Raw genomic sequence first — 13,524 nt, forward strand, 5'->3', positions numbered from 1 at the left:
CATCTTCAATGATTCTATCACATCATTCCCCAAAACAGTCCCCAAGCTCTGCTCCACTCCCCAGGTAAAAGCAGCATCTTCATTATAATACTCAGCCTATGGCGATTGACGACAAGACCTGACTCAACCAACCTTGCCTCCAGGGACCATGGGCCTATCCTTGATCAGAACTGCTTTTAACCACAACCCTGTCAATTAATGCCTCTTTCCATTAAGTCCTCTCCAAGAGTTCTCAGTTTAAGACTATAAAGAGATTTCTTCAGAGATGTTTTAAGACCAGGAAATACAGAACACAGAGTGAGTCTACCTGAGGACTTCTATGGGACACGGAGAGGAAGTGCTTCCAAAAGGGATACAATTTCTTGTCGGTCATGGTCTCCAGGGTAGTATTCAGAAGTGTCACACTCTGATATCTAACATGTAAAGACTCTATTTGAAATCTTCCCAAGAGTGAGGATGTGGCGAGGGATGAGTGAAGCAAGATTGGCAAACACTGACCCAATTTGGGAATGGGTGGTGTGGACATCAAGACTCACTCTACGGTTTTCTCTATTTTGAATTCTTGAAAAGTCTCCAGAGTGAGAAGCTAAAAAAAAAAAAAAAATGCAGGAGAAACATTTCTTCCAAAAGGATAAATAAACAAAAAGGAAACTTTTTGCTAAGACTGCCACAGGTCCCCAGTGCACTCTGCAGACCTTCTGGCTGTCTCCATAGGTGACCCGCGCTGCAGATCCTTAGTGCAGCCGAAGGTCAGGAACAAGGTAGGCGAATCACAGTAGACTTCTGGAAAACAAAGGAATTTAGGAACTTATCCCAGAGGCAGAAACTAAGCAAAAGAAAGTATAGAGCAAGCCAGGGGACAGGGCACACAGGTACCAGGGGAATCAGGGGGAGCGCTGGGGCTGGCTGGCTTCCTGCTGTGCGCTCTTTCCTTCTGCTCCTCCTGGGGCTCTCTGCCTGCCTCTGGCACAAGGGTCAGTTCCCCTGCCTTCCTATGTCACCTTTTTCACTCAGAGCCTCACCAGTTTCTCCACCCAGCAGGTGGTCTCTCAGTACTCCTGTCTCTGGGGCTGGCCTCTCTGTGCTGAACATCACAGGTCTCAAGGGAAACATTTCTATCAGCCAAATAGAAACAAAACAAAAAGCCCAAGGAACAAACTGGCCGTTGAAGCTAGATGGATGTTCTTGACCCAGGGAACAAAGAGTTCTATTTTCATTAGCACCTTGAAGCTACATAGTTTCCCCTACTTTCCTAAATACTTCCATGCACTGTATATCTGTGGACAGTTTGGTCTGCGGAACGTGGCATGAACTTTTAATTAGTTAGATATTTGTTCAAATAAATATCTCCTTCCTCAACTTACAGCCTTGTCATAACTTTCCATTGTCATTCATATAAAATGGAAGTTCCTTGCTCTAGTCTATGAGACCCAGCATGATGCATTCTGTGAAGACTCCATCTGTCGAGCGCCAGGCACGGGGACCTTGTTCAGCCCCAGGTGTTAAGAGAGGCTTTTCATTCCAGGTTCCCCATCCTCAGCCCCCTCTAACTCTCCCTGCCTTCCTCAATGCCTCTTCTTCAGAGAGTTCTTCTAGAGCACCAGGCTAAGGCAGCCTTTCTTCCTTCCTTCATGCTTCACCAACCACCCAGTTGGAACCCATCTCAAGCACTCTGGGGAGCTCACATTACATTCCTCCCTTTTCCTCTTTCCCAATTCACTCTAAGCCTCTCAGAGAAGGATGTGTGTTGGGTGGACTTCCCAGGTGGTAGCAGTGCCAGGTTCAGAACAGAGGGAGATGACTATTCAGCGAATAAAGGGAGGAAGGCAGGGGAGGAGCTAACTAATCCAAAGTGGAGTCATCACTTACTAGCTGAGTGACAGTCATGGATAGATTTCTTCACATGTCTGATTTTTCCTCCTTTAAATGATGCCTTTTTGATTAAATTTAACATAAAAACTCAACACAATTTTTGTTGCTGTTACTCTGGTAATTTGTCTTTAGGATTCATTTTCATGCTACACTATCATGATTCAGGGCAACATTTGTGAAAAAAAAAAAAAAAACAAAAACAAAACCCTGCCTGCTATTTTTATCATATGTTTATTTAAAAGGCCATTAGTCAGAAAAATGCCAACTCATCTCTTTGGTTTAAAAAATGACAAAGAATTGAATGGCAGGTGTTTCCACACATTATCTGTTAGGCAGGTGACAACACAACGGTGGTCAAGCCCGAGAGCAGGGCATAGAACTTGATGAGTTTCATCTAAATGTGAACACCATCAATTATCTATCACCATGATTACATCTCTCTACTTCAATGTTTATGTGGAAACTGATTCCACTCTGTTATGTAGAAGGCATACGTGAAAATACTTAAAACTGCAAAGCAGAATTTTGTTTTCATTTTTACAAAATTTTTAAAAATTTTATAAAAGTGTTATAAAAAGTTATAAAAAAATCACACCTGCTTATTTTAACAAAAATAGAAGAAATGGTTTTAAATCAGAAAAGAAATGCCATCACAACATAAACTTTGAGAGGGAATGAACTACTACTCTCTAATTCCCTCCTGCATGTCCTGCCCGGCACCGTCCCTGGCATTGTGTAGATTGTCAATAGGTGTTGGTTGAGTGTGTGAGTTAACACTACCATCTAGTATGACCTCTGTCAGTCTGCAGCAGAATAGGTCTATGGAAGAGGGAAGGGTCTCTGTCTCTGATGGGGTTATGGGTTATGGACTAGAAGTGAGATAGGGCACCCAACATGTTCTGAGGACCCTCACAACATTGCAAGGTACTGACCAAGGAAGCTGTTGCCATGACCACTCATGATCTGCAGAACTATTCATGAAGTATCCACTAGGTATTGGACATGTCCCAAGTTTTTAGCAAGTAATCCAGAGACACAGATCTAGTCCTTGTGTCCTCAGTTTCACAGGAAGAACATAGACACAGCGGCAGTTCATGACCAGGCTCTGCCAGGCAATAGCAGCTTGTGACAGGGGCACTGCTCTGTCATTTCTCTAAGCTCCCTTTCTAAATGAAGACGGAGATAATGGAATAATGACTTCCAGGGGCATCTTTTGTCCCTACTCACACATTTCCAGGGCTTCCCCAGGGCCAGCCTCTAACTCTCACAGATCACTAGCAGAACCCCTTGTTTCCTGAGATCCCTTTCCTGCGCACTGCAGCCCTTATCTCGTTTTGATACACTTCCCTGTGTGAGATTCCTAGCTGATCGAATGCATTAGAGACCCAGGAAGACTTATTGAAAGAATGAGAGAGCACATCATCTTCAAAATGCAAGCCTTGTTTCAAAACAAGTGTGAAATAACGCTGAAAGGAAATAAGAGCCACCATTGTGTAATGCTGATTAAACCAACAAAGCAGAGAGAACACATTAGGATGACCTATGGCCTCACACTAGGATCACTCTGCACAGGAAAAACATCATCTCTTTATGTTGGACTTCATATTGCCACCCCCAAATGCAAGTCATTATCTCTCCATTAAACCCGGCAGTGTGACTCATTCTTCCAGTAATTGTGCATGAGCTGAGTTAATTTGAACCAGGATATATTGACACGAGCATCAGTGGTGAAGACTGAAACTGAGCAAATCTCCAGTTGCACCCCCAGCTCCAAAACATCCCTTGTTCTTTCTTTTCGAATATCCACTTGTCCCCTCCTCTCTAGCACATTAATATAATTAGCCAATAGAATTTTTTAAATGACAACTTATTCTTCTCAATTCTGCATGAATTTAGCAAATTCTTATAAGTCTATGATAAACATGCAGTTTATTCCCAAGGAAAAAAAATCATTTAGAGGTGAATTCATAAAAAATATAAAAAATTGGAAGACATTGTACGTGGGTCCTTGCCCAGCTCAACTGCTCAGGATGAAACGTTTTCTCGACCTCCTTGAACTTCAGTGTTCTCATCTGTCGAATGTGGTGAAGGGGATACAAACCTATCCCGCAGGAGGACTTGCTAGCATAAGTACTAAAAGCACACTTAAGAGTTTGGTGAACTGAAAACACCATCCAAAGGGCACATGAGTTAGGCAAGTCTAGCTCTTTAGCTTCAATCATTGTTTTGCTCAACAGTTTAAGCCTGGAAAATAAAGCCTCCGTGTTTGCCTTTCATAGGTGTAGAACACATGCCATACCTGGGGCTGCAGTTCTGCATGCTGCTCTTCCTACAAGTCCCAAACCTTTCTCATTGACACGGCTGGGGAACAAGGACATGTCGCTGAGCACCTCCCTCTACCTTCATCTCTTCATGTCTTCCTTTCCTCTTTCCCCCACCTTCCCCCACATTTCCTTATTTCGTTCCCCTTCTTCTTCCCTCCCCCTCCTCCTTTCCTTCCAAATATTTGAATATTTAATTTCAGAGATGTTTCCCCATCTTTACAATGTAATGGAATGTACTTTCCTTACAGCCTTACACTAGGATCCACTGAAGTGTGTAAAGCCCTTTAACACGATGGCTGGTACATCTCCACCTCTAACAGGGTTCCACACTTCTCTCCTTCCTCTCTGAATTTCTGTATTGTCCTCTATTTAAAACTCTATTTCCTTACTGTCCTCAGTTTCTTCTCCCCCTCTCTATTCTCTTCTTTATTCTCCTCTTTCTGACTTTCTGTCTCCCTCAATATAATCTGCTCTAATTACCACCCCAACTTAGTGCTGCCCCAGAGCGAATAGGAGTGAGGAGGTAAACCAAGCTTGTAGAGCACAACCATAGAGATGTTGTCTCTATCATTCCTCTTTCTTATTGCTTAATTAATTAGTTTTAAATATTGAGAATATATACAAAGACTTTTTATATATGTGTAATGTATAAAGAATGATAAAGAACATCTAAGTACACCAACCTCCAATATTTAAGAAGCGGTATATTGTATTTGACTCTGAATATTCCATTGACCTTCCCAAGTTACAGTTGCTTCATCTACTAGAGTTTTGTTTCTTTATTTTCTCTTTTCCTTATGGTTTTTCAGCTCAAGAAACCTTTATATTTAGTTGTTCATGTCTTGGAATTGTACATGAGAGGACCCTGAATACATTTTCTTCTGCGACTTAATAGTCGTACTCAGGATTTGTTCCTGAGAATCGCCCATGAGGCTTCATTGCATTTTACTCCTCCGTGTTCACTCCTGAACAACATCCCGTAGCTTGGTTTTTCCACAGTTCATTTAGGTCTCTAGTCTTCTTAGACGTTTTCTCTGACTGTTTGTTTTGTGTGAACATGCTTGGACAGGTTTCCTGGGATGCAGGGCAAGGCCTTCCCTGTGGTTCTCAGCAGCACAATGGTGGTTCACAGGAAGTACACCTTCAGCGTGACTGTGGGATGCAAATGTAATGGCAGGTACTGAGGCAGATTCCACCCCTATCAGCAAGATGCCTTTTCTTGCTCTCTGTCCTCAATATCATTTGTACTTACAGAGTCTGTCATTCTGTGGCTGGAAATTATGTCTAATTGTGGACATAATTAGATATATTTCATCTATGAATCATGGACATAAGATGATCATAATGAGGATGTTTTTCCATGTTCTCATTGCCATTCTTCTTTTCTCATGTTGAAAGTACTTGCTCTATTTATTTGTCCTATTTGAAGATTGGATTGTCATTTTTTTTTTTTTAATGATGGGAATGTTTTTGGTGTATCCCAAGCACAAGTATTTTCCAATCCTGTCTGAAACGTGGATCCTGTTGTACTCTTTTGCCTCATTGGATTGTACCCCAGCATCATGGCTGCTTCATGCTTCTTGTCGTGCTATGGAGGCTATATGACAATGCTTCCCCACACGTGATGAGGCAGGAAGACTCGGGGTTGTGATAACTCTTTTACCTAGGTGATGCCCTCGTCAGGGCTGGAGAACAGGTCCTCCTCACTCTGTCTTTTCATGACTCTTAACTCAATCTAGGAATTGAACCCTAAGAAGTGAAAATCAGGAGTAAGGAAAGAGTAAGCAAAGCCATCGTGGGGGATGATACAGGGCTCCGAGGGGTGACCAATAGCTTCATCTCAAGGAGCCTAATAAGCTGGATGTGTACATTGAAGTTGATGCATCATGTCTTATATGGCTTCCGAAAATTCAGAAATGTTAAAATCCCTTCCTTGTGTCAGATTAATGAGGTCACATCAGCAATTTTAGAGCTGTTGGTTAAGGTTACTCTTGTTGTCACCTTTTTGCTAATTAGAAAAGGCAGATACAAAGTATATAAGTAATATCCCAAAGCTCATGCAGATACCATGTTAAATTCACATTTAAAATTCACATTCTTGTTGTCAAGAATTCAAATCCCTTTCTTTTTTAAAATTTGTTTGTTTTAATTAGCTAAACATGACAGCAGAATGCATTTCAACTCACTGTACACAAATGGAGCACAACTTCTCATTTTTCTGGCTGTACAAAATGGAGACTTACATTCTTCTTGTAATCATACATGTACATAGAGTAATAATGTCTGTCTCATTCCACCATCTTTCCCACCCCGAAAGCCCCTCCTGTCTCCTCTCACTCCCCTCTTCCCAATCCAAAGTTTCTCCATTCCCCCCCCCCACCCCATTATGGATCAGCATCCATATATCAGATAAAACATTTGGCCTTTGGTCTTTGGGATTTGCCTTATTTCACTTAGTATGATATTCTCCAACTCAATCCATTTACTTGCAAATGCCATTTGTTCTTTATGGCTGAAATATATATATATATATATATATATATATATATATATATATATATATATATATATATATATTTCACATTTTCTTTATCATTCTGTTGAAGGGCATCTGGGTTGGTTCCATAGCTTAGCGATTGTGAATTGACATGTAAACTTTAATGTGGCTGTGTCATCGTAGTATGCTAATTTTAAGTCCTTTAGGTACAAACCGAGGAGTGAGATAGCTAGGTCAAATGATGGTTCCAGTCCAAGTTTTTTTTTTTTTTATGGAATCTCCATACTGCTTTCCAGAGTAGTTGCACCAATTTGCAGTCTTTACAGCAATGTATGAGTGTGCCTTTTCACCTGAATCCTCTCCAGCACTTATTTTTGCTGTATTCTTGATCATTGCCTTTCTTTTTTCTTTTTTGTTTTAAAAGAGAGAGAGAGAATTTTTTTTTTAGTTTTCGGCGGACACAACATCTTTGTTTGTATGTGGTGCTGAGGATCGAACCCGGGCCGCACACATGCCAGGCGAGCGCGCTACCGCTTGAGCCACATCCCCAACCCTGATCATTGCCTTTCTGACTAGCATGAGATGATATCTTAGAGTAGTTTTGATTTTCATTTCTCTAACTGCTAGACATGCTGAACATTTCTTAGATATTTGTTGATCGATTGTGTATCTTTCTTCTCTGAAGTAAGTGTCTGAGCCCATTTGTTGATTTTTTTTTGTGGTAATTGTTTGATTTCTTTATATATCCTGGAGATTAGTGGTCTTTCTGATGTGTGTGTGGTAAAAATTTTCTCCCATTATGTAGGCTTGGTCTATGCTGCAGTCGGGCTGGGCACAATAACCGGGAGGTGACAAGCGACTTGAAGGTTGAAAGGGGAACTGCTTTATTGCGGGAAAACTCAGCGGGAACTGAACGGGCACCCAAGGTAGCAGGAGCCGCTTTATTGCAGGACAGCAGAGATATATATGTCTAACTGATTACACACAGCTTGACTCAATTAGCATCATCCAGATACAGCAATCAGCCAATAAGGAATCCCCATCATATTAATGGCTCGGTGGTGTTGCTTCACAAACCACTCCTCCTGGCAAACTGCCAGGTGCCATCTTGACTTGATTTGCGGTCCCCAATAGGTCTTCATGTTATTGATTATTTCCTTTGCTGAAAAGAAGCTTTTTAGTTTGAATGCATCCCATTTTTGATTCTTGATTTTATTCCTTGAGCTTTAGGACTCTTGTTAAGTAAGTCAGGTCCTAAGCCAACATGAAGAAGATTTGGGCTAATTTTTTCTTCTGTTTGATGCAGGGTCTCTGGTCTAATGCATAGGTCCTTGGTGCACTTTTAGTTGTGTTTTGTTCAGGGTGAGCGATTCAGCAAAGTAGCAGGATATAAAATCAACACACATAAATCAAGTGCATTTCTAAACATCAGTGATGAATCCTCTGAAAGTGAAATTAGGAAAACTACCCTATTTGTAATAGCCTCAAAAAATCCTTGGGGATCAATCTAACAAAAGAGGTGAAACACCTCTACAATGAAAACTACAGAACACTGAAGAAAGATATTGAAGAAGACTTAGAAGATCAAAAGATATCCTATGTTCTTGGATAGGCAGAATTAATATTGTGAAAATGTCCATACTACTCAAAACAGTATAAATATTTAATGCAATTTCTATTAAAATCCCAATGTCATTATTCATAGAAATAGAAAAAACAATCATGAAATTCATTTGAAAAAATAAGAGACCCAGAATAGCCAAAGCAATCTTTAGCAAGAAGAGTGAAGCAAGAGGCATCACAATACCAGACCTCAACTACACTACAGAGCTATAGTAATGAAAACAGCATGATAGTGGCACCAAATAGACATGTAGACCAATGGTACAAAATAGAAGACACAGAGACAAACTCACATGAATAAAATAAAGGTACCAAAAACATACATTGGAGAAAAGATGCCCTCTTCAACAAATGGTGCTGGGAAAACTGCAAATCCCATTTTTAACACCATGCCTCAATCTACCTGGGTGACCTCAATATTCGATGTTATAAAGACATATACTTCAGTACAAAAACTAGAACTAAAACATGAATTTAAGGAAATCCAAGAGTTGAAAAATGCCTTTTTATATTATAAAAGACAAATTGTTGAATACTCAAGCACCATCGCACAGAAAATGGACAGGTATTTCTCGAAGAATGACACACGCACAAACACTTGCATGTATGTGTGTGTGTGTGTGTGAGTGTGTATATAAAATGAAATAGTGCACAAAATCCTGATGGAGATCTTTGCTTTGGTGTTGAAGGTAACTTACAAGGAATTATCAACCTTATAGTGATGAGCCTCTATGCAGGAAAGTCCAAATGAGAATCTCTCTTGTATTTTGCTATTTGGCATTCAGAAGACAATGTCTCATTTCTCCGAATTGTGACTCTAATTAACTTGCATTTGAAGAGTAGTTTCTGAGTCTAGAGTTGAAGGTACAATGTTTCAAAAGCAAAAAGTAGTTCTTATGGTTTTGACTTTAGAAATTCTTGTTCTCAGGAAGAAACAAATGGCAGGGAACCCCCTATAAATAGAACAATGACTTAATGGAGATTTTATGACAGTTGTTGATGATGGGCATCTCACTACATGAAGGCCCTTCCTCACAGCCTAGGACTCCCTCTGTGCAACTCTGACCCAGGTTTTTAACTTTAATATCTGAAAGTTGTAGCTTTCAGATGGAAGGAATAAAAATGACCGAGAATTGGTTCCCGAACATCAGATGGAGTTTTGTTGAGAACTATCTGTGTTTTCCTGAGAGTATACATACATATACTTCCTGGCATATGCCACTGGATGGATTGTGGCTTTGTGACCTTTTGAGTTGATATTATCATTTCTGGGCGGTTTAGTGACTATGTGGTCTTATGTTGTTGACAAAAGGTCAGCATATTCAAAATGGACTCAATTTGGGATCATTTACTTTATCACCATAAATAGTCCTGTGCTCATTTCTGCATGAGTCCTTTCATTTTTCAGGAAGGAATTCCAGCCTTAAAGCCATAAGCTCCTTGACCATATGTGACTTCAGCTACGCGATTAGTATCACCATACGTGAGTTTCCCAAGGTGCAGTAGGAACTGTTTCTTTTTTTCCCTATAGGATGTACAACCATGAGATGTACAGCCTTAAGTAAAAGGATGAGCCATCAGTAGGAGAAGAGCATGTTATTCCAGAAAACGAGGGACATCTGGCTGGATGGAAGAAGTATGTACTGAGCTCAGGGCAAGTCCTAGCCCTTGCTTTTCTACTATTCACCTGTCACCCCAGAAGAAATGCCACTGCCCTTCTCAGCTAATCCATGTGAAAAATAGGGACTGTTGTCTTCTAAAACTGTTGCATGAACTAAATGGAATATGTGGGAGGAGACCCTGAGCACAGGAGCAAGCGCTTATGTCACTTCCAGGTCTCTGGCACTTCTGGGGAGCTCTTCTGGGTCTGAATTGTGGACAGCAAAACTAAGAACAAAGAAAATGGACAGTTTGCCCTAAAAATCAAAAGAAGCTCCATGTAGGTCTGGCTGAGTGTGAAGTTATATGTTCTAATAGTCATGATGAGAAAGGGCAGTGTTTGTCTATAAAGAAATTGCACAGTTTGGGCCAGTTATCCAATTCCCAATGCTGAGAGCCTTCCTAGAGTCTCCTTCCTGGAGGCAGGAGAGAGGACATTCCAGGACCACCCGGGGCTCTCAGCTCCTCCTAGGACCCTTCAGCTCTGCCCACATTAGCTCCTGTATTCCTTCCTGAAAGAGAAACTTGGCCATCTTCCAGCTAAAGGGAGGAAGCTAGATGACCACTAGGAGAGTTCAAGACCCTGAAGGGGTAGTTCCCGTCTAGGGCAGGCCTGACAGCTGAGAGACCAGCCTAAAGTTAACCTGTCGCTGGTCAGTATATCATCAGCATTACGGTTTTGTCCGTATTTCTATGGTTTTCTGTGTATTTTCTGTGGGGTTGGAAAGGAGACTTACACATGGGCAATAGAGACTGTATGTCAACCCCAGCTCTACCCAGGGAGGAAGGGGAGAACCATCACAGCTTCACAAAAGGGGCCTTGAGTTACTTCACATCAGCTTGGCCCTCGCTGCTCTCCAGAGTGTTTCCTCTCCCTTTCAATAAGCCCTGCCTGGCCTGCCAACCTCTGGCGTCTTGCTCAGTTCTTTGCTTGGAATGCCAAGAACCTGAACCTGGGACCACCCTGGGAACCGCTGCCCTTGTGCTGTAACACTTTCTTCCTTGCAGTTATTTCTCCAGCTCATGCCTCGTGTGTCCCTAGTTTCTGGTGAACATCCTGAAGAAGTCTCCTACTCTGTCTCCCCTTCCCTCTTTCCTCACACTGAGCTCGACCCAACGCTTCCCTCATGCAATGCATCCTGCATATACAGGCAGATAACCAAAAGTCTTTGGTTTCCTGACAAATAGGTAATGAAAACCATTGAAAAGGACTTAGGACACAACAAGAAGGACATAGAATTAAAAAAAAAAAAACAAATAAAGAGGCCTACAAACAGATCCCTGTACCAATGAGATGTTACACTCAATTGAATTAAGAATCACAGTGAGTAATAAGACCTGGTAACAGTAATTGTATTAAGTAACCATATTATTTCAATAATAAAATAAACCCATTGAAACATATTATTTTATGGTAATTATTCAACAAATTTAGGTGCGGCAGTAGGATGGATGTCCTAATGTCTGCCTTTTATTATCTTCTTACTCTATCCAGCCAGAAAAACTCTGTCCCTGGCAATTGTACCTCTTTTGCATGTAGAGAGAATTTTCACTTGTTTTTCCAAAGTGTTTTAACAAGTGTATCTTGATTTAATCCTTATACAGAGATCTGGTTCTGGAGAACTTCTGGATCCCCAACTTGTGCCAGGTCACTTACCTTATCTCCCAGAGCACCTGTGCACAGGCATGCGTGGCTCTCCTTGAACCTGAAATCCTTTGAAGAACACATGGGCAAGGGCTGCACCTCCTTGCTGACTGCTGATGGCAGCATCAGGCACAGGATATGGCTCATGTCATTCTCAGAGCCTTCTAAAACTGTAGCATGAACTAAATGGAATATGTGGATAAGAGACCCTGAGCATGTGTAACATAGTGAACCTACAGGCTGGGCTCCTCCTGTCTGCATTGCAGTCAAGGGCAACGTGTCCCACTGTCATTACTCATGAGCCCGATTTACTCCTTTCTAAATGACAGGTGCTAGTTGTAAACACATTCTAGCAAAGTGCTGACTAGCTATATCCTTGGCTAATCTGCCTGCGCAGAGCTTAGCTTCTTCATGTAGAAGGTAATTATTCCAGATGTTTAAGAGTATGCACTGTGAGCCATACCACCTATGTACGAGTCCCATCTCTGCCATTTACTAACTGAGGGACTCTGGGTAAGTACTTAACCTAGCTCTGTACATAACCTTCGCTTATAAACTGTGACTAGTAAAAGTGCCCATTCTCAGAGTCCTTATTAGAATTTAATGAGCTAATACATGAAGCACTGATACAAGCATTAGCTATGTCCTGCTGCTACTGCCGTGTTGGTGTTGTTTCTATATAGATGAGAGATTATACGATGCTGGATACCATATTAACATGAGCTGGTGTAAGTAACACGTCCCACCCTGTTCAGAGGCAGAGGCAGCAAATGACCTTGGACACTGTTGTCACTGGCAGCAGTGGCAGAATGAGCAGCAATGGACCCACCTAATCCTGTAGCTTGCTAGATCACAGTCAGTCACCAAGAGAACAGGACGGACTCATAGGAGTAGCTTAGTGTTTTACACATACCAAGTCTTCAGATGGTAAGAACAGAAAAGCAGTTAAGCGAGCAGAGCCTGTTCTCAGAGCTCTGTGTGTTTTCTAACATTTCCTTTTCACTTGGATGTCACAAGCAACATTGTGAGTTTTCTTTCATTTCATTTTTTGCATTCACTATCAGATTTGGGGATGAATCATATATTTTGTTCCTCTTATTATCTTTTATTATTGTTTTTATTCTGCCTTTTTCCCCCCTAGATTTCTGGGTTGGTAATTTAATCTATTAACTTTGATCCTTTCAGTTTCATTGATGTAAGTATTTGTTTAAAACTATGAATCTTGGGCTGGGGATGTGGCTCAAGAGGTAGTGCGCTCGCCTGGCATGCGTGCGGCCCAGGTTCGATCCTCAGCACCACATACCAACAAAGATGTTGTGTCCACCAAGAACTAAAAAAAAAATATTAAAAATCTCTCTCTCTCTCTCTCTCTCTCTCTCTAAAAAAAAAAAAAAAAAAAAAAAAACTATGAATCTTCCAATGATGACTGCTTTACCAATATTCATAATCCTGAAAGTGGTATTTTACTGTCTCTAAGTTTTATACATACCATTCTTAATTGGTAGCTAGAAAATTATTCTACATTTACTTATTTAATTTTTTATTACTTTCCAGAATTTTTTACAACGTGGTTAAAAGCTGGATCACTCCTTACTTCTGAAGCTCACTGGTGCTTTCTCTGTGACCTCATATATGAATGAGTATGAAGAAGATTCCTTTGGGACAGTAAAAATATTTATCTACCATATTACCAGAGATTAAAATTTTATATCCATCCACAATTCAGCCTTTCAGATATCACTTATTTTTGTACTCTTTGTTTTGAAAGAAAAATGGTGCCCCCTTTTAATGTCCTCTTTTATATCTCATAGTATTAGCCTTTTATCAATGTGGTTGTTGTGCAAATTGCTACAGAAATATTTGTAACTATTGTAACTTCATTGTGAGTTGTGATTTTTAGAATA

The sequence above is a fragment of the Marmota flaviventris genome, chromosome 15 (genome assembly GCF_047511675.1).
Source record: "Marmota flaviventris isolate mMarFla1 chromosome 15, mMarFla1.hap1, whole genome shotgun sequence".
Taxonomy (NCBI): Eukaryota; Metazoa; Chordata; class Mammalia; order Rodentia; family Sciuridae; genus Marmota; species Marmota flaviventris.